The sequence below is a fragment of the Magnolia sinica genome, chromosome 16 (genome assembly GCF_029962835.1).
Source record: "Magnolia sinica isolate HGM2019 chromosome 16, MsV1, whole genome shotgun sequence".
NCBI classification, from domain to species: Eukaryota; Viridiplantae; Streptophyta; class Magnoliopsida; order Magnoliales; family Magnoliaceae; genus Magnolia; species Magnolia sinica.
The window spans coordinates 34,877,503-34,904,698 of NC_080588.1; the positions used below are offsets into that span (position 1 = coordinate 34,877,503).

General features: G+C 38.8%; 1 pseudogene; it reads left to right on the forward strand.

The window, feature by feature from the left end:
- The first annotated feature begins 824 nt into the window (after positions 1-824).
- Positions 825-21,389, forward strand: LOC131228798 (pentatricopeptide repeat-containing protein At2g03380, mitochondrial-like; annotated as a pseudogene).
- The last annotated feature ends 5,807 nt before the right edge of the window (positions 21,390-27,196 follow it).

Below are 27,196 nucleotides of genomic sequence, written 5' to 3' on the forward strand. Positions count from 1 at the left end.
CACGATGTTGGCAATTCAATCAGGGTAATAGATCTCCTCAATAAATCTGGCTTCAAGGTGCTTGTTGACCTCCTCTCCAATGATTGCATAATGCTCTGGTTCAAATGCTTGTCGCTTCTGTCTCACTGGTCAGTGGTTAGGTTGATATTTAACTTGTGGACCATTACATCCAGGCTAATATCGGGCATATCTTAGTGGGACCAAGCGAAGACATCAACATTACGTTGGAGGAGGTCCATGACCTTGTCCCGTAAATTTGGAGATAGTGATGAGCCAACCTGTATAGTACAAGTCGGGTTGGAATCGCTGAGGGGGATGACTATGAGATCTTCTACTGGGGACTCTCTTTCAACCGATTCTTCCGGGGGATCGAGAGAAGTGATGGCTATCGTGCAGTGTTGCATCCTCAAAGCTGTGGAGTAGCACTGGCAAAATTCCTAATGATCTCCTCTGACCTACCTGACCAGAAATTTTATTATAAGATGGTATGTTGATACCATGGCTCACAGGGTGTTGAAAGATGACAACCCGATGATAACATTGTAAACGGAAGGGCAGTCGACCATAAGGAAATAAATCATTGTTATCATCCGATTTGATCCTTTTTCCCGCAATGACCAGGAGCAGTATTAAATCATTCGGACGTGACCCTATCCCCTGCAAATCCGAGCATAGGAGTTTTGATAGGTCAGAGTCGGGACCTTCCGACTCCCATTTTATCGTAGGTGTCGGCGAAGAGGATGTCGGCCGAGCTGTCGGTGTCCACCAAAATTCGAAAACACTTTACAGTTGGATATGGCCATGGTCACCACTAATGCATCGCCATGGGGTGGTGGATACCTCGGACGTCATCCTCAGTGAAGGTCAGTTTGCAGGGATTACTGTTCTTTTGACGGTCAGGATGTGAGGTGGATCTGATGTTCCGAGCTGATATGGTTGATGCTCCTAGCATGGACTTTGGTGCCCGGTTCGAGTATCTGCCTCTCGCGGACCCACCAATGATGGTGCAAATTTCTCTGGTAGCCTCACTGTTGTTGCCATTATTGGGTTGCTCATTTTTTCGATCCGGCTGTTCCTCCCTCCAACTAACATACTCTCACAGATGTTCGTCACGGATGAGGGCCTCAATTTCTTCCTTAAGGTCAAAGCAAACGCAGGTGGAATGATGGTGGTCATGGTGAAAGTGGCAGTACATTCGTTTATCCCACCAGTTGGGGTCGGTCTTCATCCAGTTTGGCCACTTGAGGAGTCACTTGTCCTAAACTTCCATGAGGACTTACTCGGGCGTAGCATTGAGGGGGTGTAAGAGCAGAATCTGCTCTCTAGTCATCTGCTCGGATGCTAATCCCTAGTCGAATCATCATCCCTTTTACGCTTGTTGCAGGGAGCTAAAGCTTGTTCTTCCTTAGGCCGTTTCACCTTAGTCGAGCTTCCTCCATTCCTAGTGGCTTTTTGTGAGCTAAATGGCTCTTCGGCATTGAAGTACTTTTGAGCTCGGCTGAGGAGATCGGCCAACGTCATCGGGGGATTCTTAACGAGCGAGAAGAGGAACCTCATAACCTTACAATAAGCGCATCTCTCAAACCGAAATGATTTATTCAACATGCCATATATAATTTTGGGTAGGAGAAGGCAAGCCTACCATGAAAGTTTACCCCATTTTTTGTTAAGGGCCCAAAACTGAGTTGTCATGCCCCAAATCTGGGGACGGACAGCTTCTGTGATGCCCCGAATCCGGCACTCGACTTCCATACACCAAGTCCCGAGTTCGACGCACCACAAGGAAGATTTTTTATTCAATTTTTTTTGTTGTATATATATATAATAATACCTGAGCATGAAGATCCATAATCAAAATATCAAGCAACACTCTCCATTATAAATCCTGATGGTTACAAGTACAATGCTTTCCAAAAGGTATACGACATCAACATTGCCAAATCGAAAAATAGATATAATACATCAAAAAAGCTAAGTCTTCCAAGCTACTCCTGCCTTGAAAAAAATGGAAAATAGGAAGCTTAGGCAAAAAGCCTAGTGAGTACACACGTGTGTACAGTGTGTCCTACATGCAAGCAAGACAAATTACCACAAGGAAATCATGTATGGTGAAAGGCATATAGCACGTAAGGTATGATGCCAATGCCAATGCAATGCATATGCATCATAATAATACTCCGAGTCAATACTACCAGCATCACCAAGGCATATTTTCATTTCTCCTATACCACAGCCATAACCGTATTACACGAATCCATAATCACATCATCATCATCATATTGTCATGCCATATCATAACCGTATATCTCGGGAAGCACCATGGTTGACACCCATGCACCAGACACTAGTAATCGACATCGCATACCCGCCCTGTGGTGGACTTTCACTAACTGTATATCATGGAAAACACCATAGTCGACACCTACGCACCAGATACAAATAATCGACCTCACATACTTTCCATGCAGTAGACTCACCCGACATGCCAGTAGTGGACTTCATTCGCGCTTCTCCTCACCGGCGAGTCAGACCGGTCCCTGTTTACACCTTTACCCTTAAGCAGGTTGGACCCACGTCTTCTCAACCCGACCTCATCAGTGGGAGTCAAATCCATGACCATGTGTCCAGCATAAGGGTTTAGGGACTTTCAACCTAAGGGGCACATCATCCCTTACTATTTCCATACTTCCAGTGTCCCGTTCATTTTCAGGGATAACTCAAGTCATCATCATAGATGTACATTTCATCATCAAGATCCAATTCACATTATACGGCACGACTGTGGTATTTCGATCATCATGTATGTCATGATTATACATGAATTCAAGCAACCATGATAAAGCATACGTTCAAGTGCATATGGTATGCATATAATGTCATGAGTTTAGGGTCTGCTTAACCTTTAAGGAAAAAATGTCGTATAATCATCATATACCACTATTAACTATATCAATCCATGATCATATGACTAAACTGAAGAGGACATGTCTGAAACATGAACAAATGTATTGAAGTACACTTGCAGATACCATCATTCCATAGTACATGAGTATGATCAATATCAACATGGTTAAGTAGATGAATTTAGTATGCTAGGGAGTGGAAGAACATTAATCAAGTATTAAATCACATGCTTCTATTAACCACAATTATTGACATCACTAATATCATCCATAACTATCATAATCACAAGCATTAATTGTAATAAGAGTTACACCATATCCTTCGCAAGATAGATATTCCATTAGTGGCTTTGGCTCGATATGATTTTCTTTTATTGGGACCACATGGTTATACCCTAACTGGGCCTTATGGTTAATGAGTAGTGGTGATGCAAAGTACATGTGCCAGGTGGTTATGAGATGAAAGGCTTAGACATAACATATAGTAAATGAGCCACAGGATGAATGGTGCTGGCGAAACTCATATAATGTAGTGAACTTCATCTTCACGTGGGTTGTTAGTAGATTGGATTTACAAATAATTATTGTAGTAGTTCTACAATGGTTTGGAAGGCACATGTAAACTTCATAAGATATAGTGAGCCCTAAGTTGAATGACTTGGTATATAATATACATATAAGAGTTGGTTATGGTTGGATAATGCTGGTTTGTCTTATACAACGTAGTGGGTCCTACTTCCAAATAGTACTATAAGCAGATGGGTCTACACATAAAAATTACGGTGGGTCCCTACAAGTAGATAGTATAGGTATCTCACATAAATTAAGGTAGTACAAGGAACAACAGTTCAGATGCACAAGGCACACGTCAATGGGTTTCATCATCAAACTATTTGGTTGGCAAAACAATTGAATAGTGTGGATAAAATATATACATTGAGTGGGTTCACAAGTGTTTGAAAGTTATACGTTCAATTAATATTATTTCATATCGTTTGACTTATTTAGGAATTGGATCTATGTCATTTTGGAATCATATTCTAGATTTAGCTAGCCTAATGAATAAATGATGAAATATGTAATACTGACATCAAGGTAGGGTCCATAATTAATCTGACACACGCCCTGAGTTCACATACAGAAGAGGTTGCACCATCAGCATAGTCCACGAGTCTGAGCAATCACACAATTCTCATATGCCCACATGGTCTTATGGCTACTCCATTATCAGAAGTCCGTATGGTTGAGTGGCCACAAAAATGTTACTCTACTTGTCATAATAAGAGACTTAAGGTGAGATGGTTACTTATTATTATTATTATTATTATTATTATTATATCATAGCTCGCATAATGGGGCAACCACTTTACTAAACTTTCACATGGTCGGGCGGTAAGTACCACAATTTCACATAGTTTAGTATGTATATGATTACTATCATGATCTAGTATCCACATTTCAACATATCCAACCAAAATCGAGCAATCATAATCCTACACACGAATACAAGACTACACCAATTATGATAAGTCTTATATTACAACCACTTCACACGTCACATAGTTAATGACTCATATTCGGTGTCGCATGGTTAAGGGCCAAGGGCCACGTTTCATTATACCATTTACAGTTTAGAGATCACATCGCATAGAATCCAGGACCTTGATAGCATTAGCTTGGGTAACATAACCCTACATCATACTCGGTCTAATGTACAACTTGGTCATACATGATTCAAGTGGCGGTGTCTATGTCGATAAGCACAAAACCACGTTGTTGAATGGCCACCAATGCCACTTGATTTCATACAGTTAAGTGGCCTTGTACGTATTTCACATTCATACAGTTAGATGACTACATATACTACATATACTCCAACATTGCCTATGATTAGGTGGCTATACATACATCAAATACCCACATGATTAATAGGCCAAACAAGTATATCACACTCTCACACCACTAGAGTCTACATATTTGTTATAATTAAATATGTTTAAGGGTTTAAACACAAATCACATGATCCTATTACTTGGGGCCGCACTCTAACCAAAGTGCCAAGTGATCAAGGGCTGTCCACAATCAACCCATTTAAGGGATTAATCATCATTACTACAAAAATTACAATACCAGTTTATCATACATTTAACACATTGATATTACAAACTCTTGTTGAAGAGGCCTAATGGTTGACCCAAACAAGGCTACCACTGATGGGCCCACATGACATTCACTTAAAATGAGCCTTAACATTCTTGGGCCCACACATCAATGGAATTCACAATGAGTCTTATGCAGTGGAGTCCATGGGGATTTCCCATGAGGTTGAGTTGTGTGTGACCTACTTAAAACTTAGGTCTACTTTGATTTTAGTCCAAATCCTAAAATAATATGAGGAAGTGGATGGTCCGCATAGATTAAATAGATACATCATGGTGGTCTTAGGTTGGATTCAATAGTTAGGTACTTATTCTCACAGCTTTGTATTGTATGGTCCAATTCAGGTTGGATTGACTGATCTTTGGGACAATGCCCTAAAGGGGACCCGGTACATGGGCTAGATGGGTTGAATATATAATACATCATTAGGATGACCCATAACAAATTTTTAGTGATGAGATTTCAATTTACATTATTTCATAATGTACGACTATCTAATCATTGGATGAGCCTAATTCATGGTAACATACTGTCAAAAGGGTTGATAAAATAGATAAACAGTGAGGATCTTAAATATATATCATGTCATAGCCATGGTGGATTAAGTGGCATAACACTTACATTAAAAGTGGGCCATACTACACACAAGTTGAGAGGGTTACCCTCCATTAAATATTCATAATCATTTGTTAGGCCCACGGAGATGTGGTCCATGAATCCAGCCAATCTATTATGTGTGTCCCACTTGGTTAAGGGGTCAAACCAAGTTTCAGATGCATTAAAATTTCAAGTGGACCCCACAAGTGCTTTTATATACTTGAGCTCAGAGTTGTATGAACGGTTCAAGGAAATCAAAGTTACATGGGTCCCAAAGTGATGTGTTTATTACATATACAGAGTTCATCTATTTTTATTTTTATTTATTTATTTATTGTAGAGATCATTTTATAGCATTATCCAAAAATGAATCATATCTAAAGATTATCTGGACCTCACCACAAACAGTAGTGGAGATAATGATTTTATCGTTAACAATTTACAGGGCCCACCTTAATGTTTATTTTCCATCCAATCTGTTCATAAGGTCACAAAGACTTGAATTAAGGGGACAAACAAATTTCATATTGGTCCAAAACTTCTGACCCAAAAAGGGTTCCAATGGCAAATGTTCAATCCCTGCTGCTTTTGTAGTGTGGCCCACTTGATAGTTAGATCTATCTTATTTTTCTTCTCAAGCCTTAAGGCAAGCTCACCAAATGGATGGACAGTTTGGATATAACACATACCTCATGATCAGATTGATGCAACTTCTCTTTTATTTATTTATTTTTATTTTTATTTTTATTATTTTTTTATGGTGTGGGCCATCTAAGTTCCGTGTACGGCTGAATTTTGGGGGTGACCCATTTTTAAAGGGGACCCATCAAATGCATGGTGTATATGCTCGACAAGCATCAAGGTGGGGCCTATGGTGGGGCCACTTCCCTGCTCGTTCCACGCAGCAACATCCTCTGGACGCTGGATGTCAGCAAGGGGCTGACGCCCTTTGCCGTATTTTTTTTTTGTTTTTCAATGGTTTTTCATTGGTGGGGCCCATATCTTGGCAATCCATTCCATCTGTTGGATTTTATCGCCCGAGATAGATTTAAGAAGCCTAATATTCAGTATTTTTCAATGTATTGAAACATCACAGAGGGCCCTAATAGATTATTAATATTAAAATAATATTTTTGATGGTGTAGCCTACTAGAGATTTGGGATTTTTTGGCTCAATGCCTAAAATGAGCTGGGAAATTAAATGGACGGCGTGGATTGAATATATACATCATGGGTGGGGCCCGTTGTGGACCCACACCCTCTTCCTTTTTTTTTCTTTCAACAATGGCAGGGACGTCTGGACGCTGCAGCAAGCAGCGTCCAGCCTTCCTCTCTCTCTATTTTTTTTTTTAGTTTATTTGTGGTGTGCGTGCACTTGTGTGCATGGGTGTGTGTGTGTGGCCAGCCCAATGGGCCATATTTGGATGGTTTAGATGGCTTAAAAACATCACAGTAGATCCATGCCCTTTTGTTAATTGATATTCACGTATTCCCTTCATCTAGGTCTTGGAATGTTATGGACGGTGGATGAATGCCAAACATCATAGTGGGGACACGATCAACAGGTCCCATATCCTCATCATCATCAATAACAACATGTTATCATCATGATCATCATTATCCAAACCATAAAAGAATAAAAGACTAAGTGAAAAGGGGGTGTACTCACCTTGATGAATTAGATGGATGGAAGGGATGGGGTTGATGGCCCACCAAGATCACTCCTCTCTCTCTCTCTCTCTCTCTCTCTCTCTCTCTCTCTCTTTCTTTGTGCAAAAAAAATGGTGAAATGTTAAGGGATAGAGGGGTATTTGTAGAGAAATTGATAAAAATTTGGTTAAGTTAGGCTAGTTTGACTAATATTAGCTTAGGCTAGGATTATGGTAATTAATTCATGATTAGTAATTAATGGTAGATTAAAGGAGCATGGGATGGCATGATGTGATGATGTCATGCATAGGGTATGGCATGGAAAAGAGTTGACTTGAGGTGTACATGAGAGAGGGAGAGGTATGGGTGTGTGACATCACACACATGGGTAGAGATTCTCTCACCCATGTGTGGCATGTACATGTGTGCATGGCATATGCTGTGCACATGTGTGGAATGGAGTACATGGCGCATTGCGCACATGATACACTAATGACTCTTCACGGCGTATCTCACTAACGGAGTATCGTATAGACGCACGGGTTGTACCTACGTGATCGCAATGACGGGACAGTCGATATGAAATAAGTTTCAGGGTCTTGAGGTTCCGGTCAGTTGGGTGTATACTATAAATGGCCAATCCAGGTCTAGCTAAGGGCATCGATCATCGTGTACATATGCATAGAAAATGGTACGGGATGGACGAGGTGTTACATGAGCTACATTCTTGATTCAGGTGGACAATATGATTGAAAAGAATGTACTAGGCAATGCTCGCCCTCCAAATTATTTTCATTAGTGTGGCCCAGGTGAATTATGAATGGGTATGATTTTTAGGCCAGAAGCCTAAAATTTTGTTCGGAATCTAAAAGTTGAAGTGAATTTTTCATATAATTATCATGGTGAGCCTTATAAATTTAAATATATATATATATATATATATATATATATATATATATATATATATAAAAAAAAAAAAAAAAAACATAGGTGGGTGCCTCTCCCAACCTCTTCCTTTAGTCTGGCCCACACAGCAAACTGTTTATTTGTCTCTGGACTTAGTATAATGGTCGGAGTAGATCTTACATAAACATCATGGTGGGTCCTATCAAAATCAAGAGCTACATTGCACAATTCTATGTTTTAAAAATAATCTATGTACCATTGGAGAGGGACATCGGGAGTTTTTTTGGGGCCCACCTTGATATTTATGTGAAATCACTCTGACCATTAGATCTGTAATCCCAATTTATGCCCATAACCAAAGAATTAGGCCGACATGTGATTTAGGTGGGCCACAACAAAAAAACAATTGAGAGAGAGACATCCACCCGAGGCCCAATGTGATGATTATATGAAATCGATTCCAACTACTACATGTCACACCAAAATTTTAGCTAGACATACACTCAAGGCCCATTATAATGATTATATGAAATACATTCTAACCATTAGATGTCACACCAAAATTTAGGCCTTAGGTTTAAAACAAGCCTATTCAAGGTTGAAGTGGGCCATACCAAGGGAAATAGTTTGGAAGGTGGTCGTTGCCTTGTATACTATTTCAATCATGTGACTCACTTGAATCACGAGAGGGATGATTTTTGGGTCTTTGGTAGAACATAAGGTGATGCACCTGGTGGTTGGGATGCATTTTACATAATCATTATAGTAGGACCTACATAGAGGTGGGCATAGAGTTGAGTTGGACCGAGTTGGGGCTGAACCGACTCGATCTTGTTTTGAAATAGGCGTGACCCAAACTCGACCCAACTCAGTACCGAGTCTAGCATGCCTGACCCAATTCAAGTCCGGGTCTAGCCTAGACTAATCCAGATCGAGTCCGACCTGGTCACAAGTACCAAGTCAGGAAGAGTCGACACCGAGTCGAGTTGGGTGTAACGATATCCATGGGTTGAAATCACAACTCGAAACTTATGTGCACTTGTGAGTTGTGACTGAGTTTCATATTTAACTTTTTTAATATATATGTACAAGTTGAGTTTCGAATCGAATCGACTCAATACTGAGTTGGATTTCAGGTTGAGTCGAGTTATTGGGTGACTCGAACTCGACTCGGTTTGAGTTCGGATTGGACGAAGTCAACTCGATTCGGATCGAGTCAGATCTAAATGAGTCAGGCGAGTCGAGTTTGCAGAGTCGAGTTTGTTGAGTCGAGCCGTCCCGTACACAGCTCTAGACCTACCCAAGCAGCTAATCCATTTGCTCGCAACCCTTAAAATAAATGTAATGGAAGGTAGTGGAATGATAATTAGAGGTAGCTTTTGAAAAACTTTTCGAAAGAAGTACTGGAATGTAAATTTCATGTTAATTAGAGCCCTGGATTTGAAATCCTCCTATTGTGTTTGGCACCCTCCATTGGGAATCAACTTTAATCCAAAGTAGTTATGCATGGCATATTTATAGGGGTTTGAATTTAATTACTAAATCAATTTTAATATCTCTAATTAGTGATGTATGTAATGTTTGACACAATGGTTGTAATAAGCCCGCTGAAATATATGCTTTGCCCAAAAATGATAAAATTCCAAGTCTCGGATGGGTCACAAGCACAAGATCATGTCAGGGAGATTAACCAACTATTTCTAACCATTGATTTACGTAGACAATGTTAGGGCGATGTTGATCATCATATTAAAGCAACTATAGTGATGCAATTGATAATCTAATTGTTTTGGGATTTCTTTAGGGGCCATGTTTCCAATAGAATATTAGTACGGTGACACACATGTTACATATGCAACTCGTGAGAGAATTTTAGATGTAATCCAATCTCTCACCGTTGATTTCAAAATCTCCTGAATTTGAAACCTCGGCTTACCTTATGCTGCCAAACAAAGAGGGGATTTGAAATCCCCCGGATCCATGGTGCCAGGACGTGGATTAGCAACTGAACTTGACAGTAGTGAGTCTCGCTGCTACACGTCACCATGTTTATTTCACCACATATGGGTTTCGAACCCCAAGACCTCGTGTTGAAGCTCCTCAGAGTCTACCACTCGAGCAAGACTGGAACCGAGGCCACCATGTTATGTGGGCTACACCATGAGGTATGTGTTGTATCCACACCGTCCATACATTTGGAGAGATCATTTTAATACATAATCCAAAGAATGAGGCAGATCCAAAATTCAAGTGGACTCCACAACAGAAAAAAAAAAAAAAAAGATTGGACGCCTACCATTAAAAACTTCTTTGGCCCACAGAAGTTTTTTTTCAAGCTGATATTTGTGTTTTCCCTTATTCCATATCTGAGTTAACTTATAAACAGGTTGGATCTCAAATAAAAATCATGGTAGGCCCTAGGAAGGTTTCAATGGTGGGCGTCACTGTCCCCACTGTTTTCTGTGGTGCGGTCCACTTGAAGTTTGGACATGCCTCATTCTTTGTATAATGCCATTAAATGATCTTTCCAAATGGATGGATGGTGTGGATACAACACATACATCATGGTGGGGCTCAAAACATATGGTGATGTCACTTCAGTATCCCACTCGCTACTGGCGGGTTCAATACGCGCTAATCCGTGTCATGGTGCCAAACGATCCCTCATGGTTGACCCCTTTTTTAGGTTGCAATGCGCGCGGGGGCTGAGGCCCGAATTTTTATTTTTTTGTTATAAATAATCTCAAAATTGTTATCCCTGTTGGAAAAGGGTATTTAGATTGGATATGTTGGGTATGGATCATCCATTTCCAAGAATTTGGACTAAATAATAGTGGCATCACATTGTTCGATGTTTGAACCACAAAAACAGATTAAAAAAAAAAAAAAAAAAAAAAAAACGAAAAACAAAATAAATAAATAAATAATAAATAGTAAATAAACGGAAAACCAAAATCGGAACCGGATTGGGTACTGAGTAACTCAATAAGCTAAGCGTCTTGAGTAAACTCTTTGGGACCACCATGATTTAAATATTTTATCTACTCCGTCCATTCATTTTAACAAATATTTTGAGTGCTTGATTTCAAAAATGAAATATATCTAAATCTCAAGTGGACCTCACCACCGGAAACAGTGTGAATTGAAATTCTACTGTTGAAAATTTTTTGGGGCCAACAGAAGTTTTGGATCAAGCTGATATTTGTGTTTTCCCCTCATCCATGTCTTTGTGATCTTATGAACAGTTTGGATGACAAATAAACATCACTGTAGATCCTAGCAAGGTTTCAACAGTAGAAGTCATTATTCCTACTGTTTCCTTTGGCGTGGTACACTCAGGGGCCTGTTTGATTTTATAAATCCTTGGTAAATACTTAGTAAATGAGCAATTATAACATTTTCACCCTGTTTGAATGGTATTTCTGCTTCGAAAACTGGTCCAAAAGAATTGGTTTATATTTGTGGGCCCCATTGTGATATATATGACATATCCAGGCCATCCTTTTTACGAGAACATTTTGAGGTATAAGCCAAAAAATGAGGCAAATCCAATACTCAAGTGGCTAACACCAAAGAAAACAATGGCACCAAGAAGTTTTTAACGGTAGGTGTGCAACTCCCTTTTTCTTGTGGCGTGGTCCAATTGTGCTTTGGATCTGCCTCATTTTTTAGTTCATGCTCTAAATTCAGCTGCCATTATGTATCGATGGTGGAGATAAGCCACATACATCACGGTATGCCCACATATATTTCGCACCTCCTTGGCTTTATTGTTCAAAAAGTAGCCCGTCAAATCTAGCATTGGAACCAAGGGGTAATTACTTAAGGAAATAATCATTACTCATTACGAGGTATTTACAACTGATTTGGAAAATCAAACAGGCCTTTAAGCTTTGGGAATACTTATATTTGGAATCAACCACTAAAATGATATGAAAAAACGGATGGACGGTGTGGATATCCCAAATGCATTCATAGTAGGCCCAATTGAGTTTACTCAGTATAATAAAAGTGTACTGAGTAACTCAGTACGTAATCCAATTTCACCAAAATCATCCTATCGCCACGATTATTCACTCACCTTCTATTTACGATCTGGATTGTGACAATCTGCATGTATGTACGCAAGTCGGGTTGTTCAGTGCATATATGTACACAAGTGATCGAATTGCGCAAGTAAGAGCCCTTCGTAGTGTCCAGATCCAAAATAGGAGGGTAAAGTATGAAAATCATCCATCCATTGTTGCAAAAGCATCTCCTTCACATCCCGTCTCCATCTCTGTCTCCATCTCCATCTCTATCTACCCCAAAGAAATAGCACTTGCATTCTCTTCCCAACTTCCATCATCAATTCAACACCCCACATCTCATCACCAACTCTCATCACCACCGTCCGTATTCCTTGGTTGAGTTTGGAAGTACTGTAGATTCTATCCATGCCATCTCCTCTGACCCATGCCTTTTCCTCTTAGGCTTCTGCAACAATATTGCCTCTCTCAAGAGAATCCATGCCCAGCTCATTGTTCATGGCCTCACTCACAACCTCCTCTGCCAAACCAAACTCGTCAGCTTCTATGGCTTCTTTGGCAATGTCGATCAGGCACAGTTCATCTTTGACCGGATTATCAACCCAGATCTCTATTCTTGTAAAGTAATGGTCAGATGGTATTTCCTTAACGATTCCTATTCGGAACTCATTCAATTCTACGAGCGTATAAAGCAATTGTTAGAAATCCAATACACAACAGAGGATAGAAGAAAACAATCAGATCTATCGGGTTCAAGGCTCGACTTGAATAGTCGATTTCTCAAGACAGATTTGTTGCCCTTTTTCTGGAAATTCCAGCAAGTGCAAACGAAGGAAATCTGCAAATTGTCTTCAGGATACAATGAACTCTCAATCCAATTTTTAACACGAAATTTTGCACATTTAAGTGTTGAACAGATCTCTAGTTTTGACACCGATATGCCTTAAGACGTTCAAAAAAAACTCAGTAAGAGATTAGATCGAGAGTAATTACACAGAAGATGATATAATGTTAAGAATTAAGAGTATATACTTCTGGATTATAGTATCCAGGATTTATATCAACTGAAAGGTTATGGATTTCTTCCTGAAGAGGTGCTATAGAGCCTCTTCAAGAAATCCATACCCATTCACAACAAATAATTGCCTTTCCATGAAAGGACATGACTCTATGTCATATGGCAGTTATTTCTGTACCTATTCAGACAGGAGCAGTTATCCAACAGGAAAAACTGAATCCACATAAGCGACACATGGCATAGGTGCCACATGTACAATCATGTCACAATTACTTTTAATCAACAAAGGTCATAAATCATCAGGATAAACTCTCGTTCAATTCCAGTTGTACCATGGCCAAAAAAGTTTGAAGCATGTGCCAAAAAGACTATCTTTTTGCTCCTTGCGAAGATGCGAACGTGCGAAGTGCTAAGTGCGCCTAATAAAGTGCCAAAAAATTCCCAAGTAGCCCTACAGCCTATGCCACGCACGCGCGTGTGTGGACGGTGCAAAGGAGATTTAAACCCTGGTTGCATAAGCAAAAACCCTTTCTCTTACCGACTGGCTATACACACTATTTATTGAAAGTTTAAATAATTAATTTATTTATTTACTTTCTAAAAATAACTTTTATTTTTGAAATTTATTTTTATCTAAAAAACACAACAATCCCCTATAATTTCAAAAATAAAATCAGATTCTAGAATGAATAGTATATCAGTATAAATAGGTGCATAGTAAAGGTATCTTTTGTATTTGAATCTTTACTTTAGTGTATATGTATCAAAGTTATGTCAGGTACTTAGTAACCCATTAGTATTGAACTAAGGACCTTAAATGACTCACCGGACACATAACATACATCTATTCATATATAACTGGATATCTAAAAGTTCGCACATTTCTGGCCTTGTGCGTATCCTTATTTCATGAGTATTCTAGAGATGATCCCAATCTCTTTAAAAGCTGCCTCACTTCTCTACTCATATAGGTAGATCTATCAAAGATGATTTTGCTTCATCTCAGCAAAGTCTGCTTATAGATCTATTAAGAATTAATATTTAGCCTCTTATGAAATGCAGAAACCAAACACTAGACTTTTAGGAATGAGACTCAAATTTTCTTTTTCTAGTGTATATTTCAATCACATACTTGACTTGTTTATCCCTTTGAACCTAGCCCATATTTCAAAACATAGGTAGGGTTGCCATCAAGAGTGAAAGTTACATCTTTATGGATCTTAGTCCCATTCCTTTAGTAGTTCTTCTTATCTGATCTCTTGATAAACCTTTTGTCAAGGGATCTGCTAAGTTTAGGATGGATTTAACATATTCCACTGTGATTACTCCATCTCTGAGTAATCCTTTAACAAAGTTATGCCTTAGACCTACATTTCTAAACTTATCATTATAAGTCTTACTCATAGCACGACAAATAGTAGCCTGACTATCACAAAAGATAGATATGGCAGGAGTAGGTTTTGGCCAATATGGGATTTTCATCAGTAGGTATCTTAGCCATTCACCTTCTTTACAAGCAGCGCTAAGTGCAATAAACTCACTTTCCATTGTAGAGTGAGATATGCACGTTTATTTTTTAGATGCCCATGATATTGCTCCTCCTTCAAGAGTGAATATCCAGCCACTTGTAGATTTAGATTCTATGCTATCTGCATTCTAGCTTGCATCGTTGTACCATTCAAGTACAGCGGGATATGATTTATAATGTAATCCATAGTCTATGGTTCCTCTTAGATACTTTAAAACTCTGGAAATCGCATTCCAGTGTACTTGTCCTGGATTACTGGTATACTTGCTTAGCATTCCTACTGTAAATGTTATATCGGGTCTAGTGTAATTCATTGCATACATTAAACTCCCAATAACACTTGCATATTCTTGTTGTGCTTTACATCTACCAGTATTTTTAACTAATTTAATACTTGGATCAAATGGGGTTGAAACTAGTTTATCATCATAATGATTAAACTTCTTTAACACCTTCTCTACGTAATGAGATTATGTTAAGGCTATTTCATCATTAAGATTATAAATCTTAATACCTAATATTACATCGGCATTGCCCATATCCTTCATGTCAAAGTTGGTACTTAAAAACTTTTTAGTTTCTTTCACACAGTCCTCATTTGGTCCAAATATTAGCATATCATCTACGTATAGGCAGATAATGATTTGACCTTTAATATATATGCACTTATCTGCTCGGTTTACTCTAAAACCATTAGATTGTACTACTTGATCAAACTTCTCATACCATTGTTTAGGAGCTTGCTTGCGCCCATAGAGAGATTTGACCAGTTTACACACTTTCTTCTCTTACCCAGGTTGAACAAACCCTTCAGGTTGTTCCATATAGACTCTCTCATCTAGATCACCATTTAAGAATGCTGTTTAGACATTTATTTGATGGATTACTAGGTGATGAATTACTGAAAGAGCAATTAAAGTCCTAATGGTAGATATTCGAGCAACAGGAGCATATGTATCGAAAAAGTCGATACCTTCCTTTTGTCTAAATCCTTTGGCTACCAATTGAGCTTTAAACTTATTTATGGTTCCATTAGGATTGAACTTTCTTTTAAAAAATTCATTAACATCCTATAGGCTTTGAACCTAGTGGAAGATCGACCAAACACCATGTGTTATTGGAGACTATGGAATCCATTTCATCGTCAATGGCTTCCTTCCAAAATTGTACATCAAGAGATGAGAGAGCTTCACTAAGTGTTGATGGATCACTTTTAATACTTAGTGGTAGAGTAATCTCCTTTCTTATTTCATTTCTATCCCCTTCTATAAGGAACATATAGAAATCTGGGCCAAAGGATGTTTCTTTTCTTGTCCTTTTCGATCTCCTTGGTTCATTTCCTTCTAGATGAGTATTAGATTTATCATGAAAGTTGTTAAACTCTTCGTTCATTGGTTCTATTATATTTTCATCAACCTCCCATTTTGTATAATTATTTATATGGTCTTTGTATACTGTATTTTCAAAAAATATAGCATCCCTACACTCTATAATCATGTTTCTGTTAGCAAAAGAAGTTTGTTCTAGAACCAGGAATCTATATATGGGACTATTAATCTCATAACCCACAAAGGCACACCTGATTCCTTTATGACATGATTTCACTCTCTTAGAATCAATAATCCTGACTTCTGCTATACTTCCCCACACTTTGAATGAAGATATGATTTCTTCTTTTTTCATAATTCATATGGGGAGATATTCAATTTTTTGTGTGGGATAACATTTAAAATACGGTTTACTGTTAATAATGCTTCACCCCACAAATTCAGTGGTAATCTAGAATTTGATATCATACAGTTGATCATCTCAACTAATATCCTATTTTTGCGTTCTGCTAGGCCAATTTGTTGAGGTATGTAAGGTGCCGTAAATTCATGGACTATACCATTTGATTCACAGAATTCATTGAATTCATTAGAAGAGTACTCACCTCCTCTATCACTTCTGAGGGCTTTAATCATTACATTCAACTGATTTTCTACTTCGGCCTTATAAAGTTTAAACTTTTCAAAAGCTTTATCTTTAGATTTTATCAAGTATACATATGAAAATCTAGTGGAGTCATCAATAAATGTGATAAAATACCTTTTTCCTCCACGAGTTAAGGTATTATTTAAATCACAAATATCAAAATGAATTAACTCTAAGGGTTGTGTTTTTCTTATACCAGTCCCAAACGGTTTTCTGATTATTTTAGAATGGGCACACACATCACATTTCCCTTCTTGTTGTATTTCATATTTAGGTATGAGTCCCAGGATCATCATTCTTTTCATTGAATGATAATTAACATGACCTAGTCTAGCATGCCATAAAGATACTGAATCCACTATATAAATGGAAACATCATTATTATTATTATTATTTAGTTTAATCATACCATTACATGAATATCCTTTGCCAACAAACATACCATTCTTGGTGATAACCAACTTATCAGACTCAATCACTAGTTTGAATCCTCTCTTATTGAGAAGATCGCCTGACACTAGATTTTTAGACATGTCAAGTACATGCAATACAGTTGTTAGTGTCAGTTTTTGCCTGATGTAAACTGAAGCTCGACTGTTCCTTTTCCAACAACGTTCGTATGAATGTTATTACCCATCTTCACTTCTTGTCCAGTTATAATACATTCATAGTTCTTGACGATGTTTCGGTCCTTCGATATGTGAATGGTTGCACCAATATCTAGCCACCATCCACCATCGGATATTACTATGTTAGCTTTAGTAATCATTGCTACAAGTTGGTCTTCTGTCATGTTAGCCTGAGCTTTCAGTTGCTTCTTCATGTGCCGACATTCCTTGATGTAGTGTCCTGGCTTATTGCAGAAGTGACACTTGCCCCTTTTCTTTCCCTTTTTCTTAAACTCTGTATCTTTCTTTGGGGGAATAGATTTAGAGTTCTGAATTTTTGGCTTGTCATCTTCTACTATATTTTCTTTGGAATGATTTTCCGAAGCACTTTTTTCTTGTCTCGGTTTCTGGACTCTTCTTCTATACGAAGATGTTGTTGAAGCCCTTCAAGATTGTACTTTCTCTCATCATGTTTCAGTTTCTTTTTATAATCAAACCATGATGAGGGTAATTTTGTAATTACTACACCGACTAGAAATTCTTCAGGAAGATCTATACCACCAATCTTCAATTCATCAACTAAGTTTTGTAGTTCAGTTACTTGGGAGAGCATTGGCTGATCATTTTCAAACTTGAAGTGGACATAATTATCGATCAGAAATTTCTGAGTACTAATTTCTTCAGTTTTATATTTTTCATCTAATTTTGTCCACAGATCTTTAGCAGAATATATTTTACGGTATGAGTTATAGATGGAATTAGAGAGGGCATTTAAGATATGATCTTTACATAGAAAATCATCTTCCTTCCTTTTCTTCCGTTCTGCCTCCACTTGTTCTTAGTCATCGTCTTTTGGCTCGGTCAGAGAAGGCAGATCATCATCTAGGATGTAAGATAACTTCAGAGTTTTCAGAAAGAAAAGCATCTTTTACTGCCATCTTGAGAAGAATTGACCATCGAAACGATCCAGTCGTACAAAGTCTTGGTTCAGAACTTGAATGGAATGAATTGCCTCCATTGTGACTAGAGTCAAATCTGTCTTGAATGTTAGAAATCCAATACACAACGGAGGATAGAAGAAAATGATCAGATCTATCGGGTTCAAGGCTCGACTTGATGAATAGTCGATTTCTCAAGATAGATTTGCTGCCCTTTTTCTGGAAATTCCAGCAAGTGCAAACGAAGGAAATCTGCAAATTGTCTTCAGGATACAATGAACTCTCAATCCAATTTTCAACACGAAAATTTACACATTTAAGTGTTGAACAGATCTCTAGTTTTGACACCAATATGCCTTAAGACTTCAGAAAAAACTCAGTAAGAGATTGGATCGAGAGTAATTACACAGAAGATGATATAATGTTAAGAATTAAGAGTCTATACTTCTAAATTATAGTATCCAGGATTTATATCAACTGAAAGGTTATGGATTTCTTCCTAAAGAGCCTCTTCAAGAAATCCATACTCATTCACAACAAATAATTGCATTTCCATGAAAGAAAATGACTTTATGTCATATGGCAGTTATTTCTGTACCCATTCAGACAGGAGCAGTTATCCAACAAGAAAAACTGAATTCACATAAACGACACATGGCATAGGTGCCACATGTACAATCATGTCACAATTACTCTTAATCAACAAAGGTCATAAAATCATCAGGATAAACCCTCGTTCAATTCCAGTTGTACCAGGTCCAAAAAAGTTTGAAGCATGTGCAAAAAAGACTTTCTTTTTGCTCCTTGCGATGATGCGAACGTGCTAAGTGCTAAGTGTGCCTAATAAAGTGCCAAAAAAAGCCCAAGCAGCCCTACAGCCCACGCCACGCATGCGCGGACGGTGCTTCGCACCGTCCTCGAGGAGATTTGAACCCTGGTTGCATAAGCAAAACCCCCTTCTCTTACCGACTGGCTATACACACTATTTATGGAATGTTTAAATAATTAATATATTTATTTACTTTCTAAAAATAACTTTTATTTTTGAAATTTATTTTTATCTAAAAAACACAATAGCAATGCCTTAAAGAACATGGTAATGTTATTTCCTCAATCATGTTGAAGGCGTGCACCCATCTGCGTGATTCCGGCCATGGGATGAAGCTCCATTGCCAGATTGTTAAAGTGGGGAGCCCTGACAGTTTTGTACTCACTGGTCTGATCGATATGTATGCCAAATGTGGGATGGTCAAATCCTCATGCCTAGTGTTCGACGAAATTTCTGAGAGAAATGTGGTGTCTTGGACTTCCATGATCTTTGGGTACGTGCAGAATGATTGCATGGAAGATGGGTTGGCTCTGTTCAATTAAATGATACTGGCAGAAACCGAGCCTAACCAGTTCACGATTGGTAGGTTGCTTACAGCATGCTCAAAGCTGCATGCTTTGCATCAGGGAAAATGGGTCCATTGTTATATGATCAAGAAGGGTATAGAATTGAACTCCTTTGTAGTAACTGCACTGCTTGATGTGTATGTGAAGTGTGGAACAGTTGCTGATGCTCGCTTGGTGTTTGATGAGCTGCCTACCATCGATCTTGTCTCATGGACTGCCATGATCGTCGGGTACACGCATAGAAACTACCCTGTCAAGGCCCTGAATCTGTTTACAGACAAGAAGTAGGCATGTCTCGTGCCCAATTCAGTTACTGTAGGGAGTGTTCTTTCAGCCTGTGCCCAGTCGTGCAATTTGAATTTGGGTAGATTGGTTCATATGATTGGGATTAAACTTGGATTGGAAGAGGAGGTTACAGTGAGGAATGCTCTTGTAGATATGTATGCGAAATGTGGAATGCTTGGAGATGCTTTTAATATATTTGAAAGGATTTTGCACAAGGATGTTATCGCATGGAATGCGATGATATCTGGTTACTCTCAAAATGGGTTGAGTTACGAAGCTTTGTCATTGTTTCATCAGATGAGGTCGGATAATTTCTTGCATGATGCAGTCACTGTGGTTAGTGCCCTCTCGGCTTGTGCTTGTTTAGGAGCTCTACAGGTTGGTAGTTCATTCCATGCTTTCACAGAGAAGAATGGCTTTTTATCAAACATCTATGTTGGCACTGCCCTTCTAAATTTGTATGCTAAATGTGGGGATGCAGTATTAGCTCGCTGTGTCTTTGATCATATGGATGAGAAGAATACAGTGGCATGGAGTGCAATGATGGGTGGGTATGGCATGCATGGAGACACTAACAACTCTCTTGCACTCTTTTCTCATATGTTGAAGGAGGAATTGCAGCCCAATGATATAATCTTCACAAGCATTCTATCCTCTTGTAGCCACACGGGGATGGTTGGGGAGGGATTGAAGTATTTCGATGCTATGGGCCAAGAATACCATGTCTTTCCTTCCATGAAACATTATGTTTGTATAGTAGATCTATTAGCTCGGGCTGGCAAGCTTGAAGATGCACTAGAGTTTAGAGAAGATGCCGATACCAGCAGATGCTAGTGTATGGGGAGCTTTTCTCCATGGTTGCAGACTCCATATGAGGTTGGAGCTGGGAGAGGTGGCCGTGAAGAGGATGCTTCAATTGCAGCCTGATAGTGCAGGATACTACGTGCTTATATCAAACTTGTATGCTTCAGATGGCAGGCGGAATGAGGCTGCCAAGGTGAGGGGTTTGATGAAGGAAAGACGGTTGAACAAGTTGCCCGGGTGTAGCTTTGTAGAGATGGATAATAGTATTCACTCCTTTACATTGAAAGAGATGTCAATCCCATAGTCATCTACATCGCCTGTTAGGATCTAACCACAAAAATGCAGTATTTTCCTCTTTTTCTAAAAAAAGAAAAAAGAAAAAAAGAAGGGTGATCAGGAGAGAGAGAGAGAGAGAGAGAGAGAGAGAGAGAGAGAGAGAGAGAGCTATATAATGACTGAAATGTCTAAAAACTGCAAGATTTCGAAGCCGGAGCAAGACCTTTTTTTTTTCTTTTTTTCTCACACCCCCACACACTCACGCTGCAGTGGGATTTCCACCACCTATGGATACTCGAACCCTTGATCGGGTGTTGAAACTCCCAAGATTTCGAAGCCGGAGCAAGACCTTGGGTAAGACCTTGAGTAGAAGATCATTGCAGCTAATGGGTAACTTTGGCCTGATTGGATGGAAGTGGCCAGGTTGTTTGGAGAAGTTAATCTCAACATTAAGTGTATGCCCAACTTGCCAAGAGAAGTTCATTTACACCTGATGATAGGATACGTCTGTAAAATCAGGCGGCCTTAGAGATGCTGCAAGAAAACCTGGAAGCGGTGTTCTTTCCAAATGCCATCATTGCTTTCATCAGCAAACCCCCTTCAGGCGGGTATATTTGGCAGGTTGTTTCTTCTGCATGGGAACCTCGGCTGGAGTCAATCATGCACTTGGGAGTCCCATTCAAGCCATAGCTTGTCTATCTCATAATCTTTCAGATAGTAAAAGCAATATTACAGGACACTACCGAGTTGATATCCATACATCAAAATCTGGGGAGGATCTATCCTTTCTGTTCTGCAACTCTGTACTACATTTGGAAATACAGTTGGCGGATCCCGACTGTCCAACTGGTGAGCCCTACCAATGATGACCCATGGTAAAAAAGCATTTGGATCAACTAATACTAGCTAGCATCTGATTAATAGAGTTGCCCTATTTTGATTTTCGTTTCACTGAGCCAATAAGATCCACCAATCAACAGCTTGGGTATTCCATTGTAGGGTCCACCAGATGGATTGTCCAGATTCGCCAAGTATTCAACTACGTGGACTATTGAGTGTTGGTCAGAGTTGGATTCGATCATATGTGAATTTCAGGACAGCATAAGCATGAATTGATTAGTAAAAGCTGTGGTGTTTGCACTCAAATGCCCCGGAGACTGATGTATTAGAATGACTAATGCCTACACCTGGGAATCTAGAGAAGATAACTTTACTAAGTAATGAGGAATGAAACATTCAAGACAAATCAGTTGTTGAGGTACAATTAATATTATCTTCACCATTTTCAAAGGGTTGTGAGGCTCCATAGGTTTCCGTGATTTAGCTAATATGATTAGTTCAACTATTTCCAATCATGGCAACTTCTATCATAGTTCTAAAATTTGCTGACTTGACTCAAAACTAGGCTGAGTTAACGCAGTGGTTTGATGACAAAAATTTTATTTCATTTGTAGTAATTCTAACTATTTTCTGTTTACCTATTACTTTTAGTTATGATTACTAAATATATTGTCTTGAAGTCCACTCAACCCAGCTGCACATCGACTCAAGTTTTCAGGTTTCTGAACTATGTTTTCGGGCTATTTAAACTAGGGTTGTGGCTAGTGCAATGCACGTGAAGGGAGAGATTGGTGAACCATCATTAAAGATGACGGATTACATTGAGCCTGTAACCTTAAGCTTCATGGGGGTGACACTGCAATGTCTGTTTGACATCCACTCCGTCCAACGGTTTCCTACACTCATTTTAGTATATGATCCCAAGAATGAGGTAGATCCAAAACTCAAGTGGGTCACACCACAGGAAATAGCAGGGATGAGAGTGCCCACCGTTTGAAACCTTTCCTGTGACCTACTGTGATTTTTATATGCTATCCAAACCATTCATTAGTTAAGAGTCCGACTTCGATGAAGGGAAAACACGATCATCATCATCATCCAAAACCTTTGTGAACCCCAACAAGGTTTCAACGGTGGGTGTTCAATTCCTGTTGTTTCTTGTGATGTGGCCCATCTTGAGTTTTGGAATCTACCTGATTTCGAGCTCGCATCATAACATGAGCTGGTACAATAGGGGGACGGAGTCGATATATCACAAGCATCGTAGTGGCTCCACGGTGCATTGGCTTACAACAAGAGAATGCTGATGCAGTGTACACGGAGGAGAAGCCTATTAAAATCTAAGGTGTGGGTTCTGTTGGCCTCGAATTCGGCCACGCTGAATACCTGTTTGGATTGGATTGAGTATGATTCAAATTGTGACCACTGACGAGAGCTTCGATCATATGCTCGACCATTTGTCTATTCAGCTAACGGTTGCATACACGATACTCAGCTGACTGCATCAGTTGTATGGTTGAAAATGAAAAAGATTGAAGACAAATGGATTACAAGAAAGGCGTGTGATTTACCACTACAGCGGGATCAGCAACCTAGCTGAGAGAAGCAGGGTGCTTCCGAGAGCAACGCGTTGATGAGCAAGGCAAAGGCAATGCTAGAGATTGTAAATTAAGGTCGGCTGAGCATATGAGCATAAGCAGACGGATTCCTAAGCTAAGGTCTTCTTTCAGATCCGGCTCGTAGGTGCAGATGGAACAGATTACAATCACTGGTTATAGTTAAAAGTCGATTCGATATGTGCACAGGGATGGACTATAACTAAATCTACACCAAGGATCCACTACCACTGAGCAGGTGAGAACTAAACCTTGATAAATATTGTTGTGCTAGATTTGTAGTTGGGTTTTTTATTCAGAGAGGTTATTTACTTTGGATCTGCTTTTGTTATTTATAGCTTTTTGAGAGAGACGAGAGAACAAATGCTCGTCCACGTGATGCTTTCATGTGTAACCAATTGGGAAAGAGCAATTACATTCATCAACCATGATCTATCTTTGTTAGACACTTGAAACATGCTCTAGGGCTGACGTGGCTAGAAGAGTTACTTTTATCCAGAAATAATCTAAATATCAAAAACTACCCTTAAGAGATGACATGTCCTTCAAATCTTTGTGCATGCTTCTCAAATATCTTCTATGACATGTCTCAATTTTCATTATTCATCTGATCCGTATGAATTTTGGTACAAATATTGTCCCCTCACATTTCTATCTATTCAACAAAGAAAAGTTAGAAATGTGGTACCACATTCATGAAGTAGCCACACAGAGCTTTTTGCTTCCTCAATAACAAACGACGTCTCCATCTTCTTATTCTTTTCGTCATATGCTTGTCATGTGTTGCACAAAGAATATATTTCTATATCTCTAATGCAGCTTTTGCCTCGGAATTTGTCTGGATCATCTTGCGGAATGTTGCGCATGATGTGGCTTCATATATGCTATCTTGTCTCTTCTACTCATTTCTTCTTCATTTCTGCTTTCAAAAAACCTATTCTTCATCTATTACTTATTGTTATGGCACCGAAGAAATCGAAGCTTTCTGACCTTCTAGCATCTCTGACCTCTTCCTTCAACACTTTGTTGAAGCCACTTTTCCCTCACGTTTCCACAGAGGTAATTTTCTCATCCAATTATGACAATTTTAACCATATTTTATATATTGGGCCTGCCTTTCAACCAACTTCTTGAAATTGTGTGGAATACGATACCATGGATATATATGCAGATGCTTGGCAAATCTAAGGAATGATGGCTATGTCCTAAGGGGGTGATTAGGTGTTGAGGGTCAAATATTACATATTATCCTCCATTTATTACTTGGTTTTATGAACATGATAATGCTTAATGTTCTATTTTAATCATATTTGTCTTGCAAGCTGAATTTAAGAGCTTGGATTGAAAAGGATGTTAAAAGCATGAATTTAATGCTAATGAATCATCAAAGCCAAGGATAGATCTTATGAGACCAAGAATAAAGAATTCACATGCCAAAGATCCAAGAAAACTAAGTGAGGAATAAAGAGCATTGAAGACTTAAAGTGAAGAAAAGGAACCCTAAAAATCTGCGTCCTTCAACTAGTCTAAGCCCATCTTTGACCCGTCGAAGGCTCCTGCTCGACTAGTCGAAGATTCTTCAACTTTAACTCCAGCGACAAAATTCTCTAAATTCCAGCTATCCTCGACCAGTCGAAGGTGACCCTCGACCAGTCGAAGGCTGTCCTCGACCAATCGAGGGTTACGCAAATGTTGCGTGGACTGCGTAAATTTGAGGCGGTTTTCGAAATTTTCCAACTCGGTACGAAAGGAGGTGATGCACAACTATAAATAGGAGCCCCCCAGGGCATCCCTAGGCATTTTTTAGGGTTTGAGGAGTGGAGCAAAATCATAGAGAAGCCGTCGCCAAGAGTTTTTCTTACTCTTTCTTAGTCATTTTTATGCTTTTTTTTAAGAGATTTTAGTTTAATCATGTCTATGGTTGGCTAAACCTCTTGGCTAGGGCTAAGAGGTGAAGCTTGTAGCGTGATGGGTTGTTTTCTATTGCTTTGATTCATATTTATGTTGAATTATTTTTTATTCTAGTTAGATACTTAAGAAATAGTTTCAGTTTTTAATGGTTTGTTGTGACACAAATTATAATAGATCTGCGATAGCTTTGAGTATGTTCTTTTCATGTATTAAGATTGTGAAATTAGGAAATCTTGTTGTTCACCATTGTCCAATGGGCATGGTTGGGTGATGGAATCCTACCTAATCTTCCCAATTCTCTTATGATTGGTTGTGGGATTGGTAAATCCTGTTGTTTGCCTTGTCTCCTGGGCATGGTTTTGTGATGGAATCACTTCCAGATCTCACACTTCTCATCCATTGAGAATTAGGTCAAAGGAAGTTCAGATTTGATTTTACTGATATATCTTCCAATTGGATAAAATGGGATTCTGATTCCAATTGTGTCCTTGAATCAAGCATAGACTCCCTGATCTCTACAAGTGGATTCTTGGAAACCCTAGTTATCACCTTTGAATTTGTTGGTTTTAATCACTTTAATCACAATTACTCTTTCTATTAATTCAAATTTAGATTCACATCTTCTTCTAGTTCTAGTTCTAGTTACTTTTACAATACACACAAGATTAGTCCCTGTGGATTCGACCTTGGTCTCACCGAGATTATTACTACATCGCGACCCTACACTTGTGGTTGTGAACAAGTTTTTGGTGCCGTTGTCGGGGACTAACGGTTGTGTTTTTCTAAGATTGGCTAGTTTTAGAATTAGTTTAAGATTAGGAATTTTCTATTTTCTATTTTTAGGGTTAGGGCTTTTTTGAATTATTTTAGAAACTAACTTAGCTTTCTAATTCTAGGTTTAGAAACTTTCCTAATTTGATTTTAGAAACTAATTTTTTCTCTTTTCAGAAACTTTCTATTTTCTGTTTTTTGAAACTTTTCTTTTTAGAAAATATTTTACTTTCCTAATTTATTTTTAGAAACTTTCTAATTTTAGAATTTCTGTTTTTAGAAACTGACTTGACTTATTTTGTTTTGTTCTGTGGGATCTTAATTTAGGAACTTCTAATTTGGTAACTTCTTCCTAATTCCCTCTCTCTTTCTATTTCTAGATTTTTATTTCTCTTCTTTCTTTTAGGTATAGGTTGGAATCTGAAATTGAAGGCTAACAATGTTTCATGCCCAGGTAGGTCCGTGACAACACTCAACGTCTTTAATTTGAGTGAAGGAGGACTAGTTAAGGGGTTATCTATCTATCACAGGATTAGATACCACTCAAGATCCTCAGAGTTAATTGAGGTTATGGCTGCAAATCAACCTACGAATCAACTAATGAATCAACCGCAATCTCCTGTTGTAGAAGTCCAGGATGAGAATGAGGTGCACCATGCACCCCCATCTCATGCACACCTTCCGGTATGGTTTTTCCAGAGAATACAGGAAACATGGACATCAAGCCTGGAGTGATCCAACTCTTTCCAAAGTTCCTTGGACTTGAATTTGAAAGTCCATACCTGAACTTGCAAGAGTTTGACGAGGTTATAGCCACTTTATACTTTCCTAACGTGTTTGAGGACACGGTCAGGCTGAAACTCTTTCCTTTCTCCTTGAAAGAGAAAGCTAAGACATGGTTTCACTCACTACATCCGCGATCTATTGGCACATGGAATGACATGATAGAGTTCATAAAAAAAAACTCTTTCCATACCATAAGACGAAC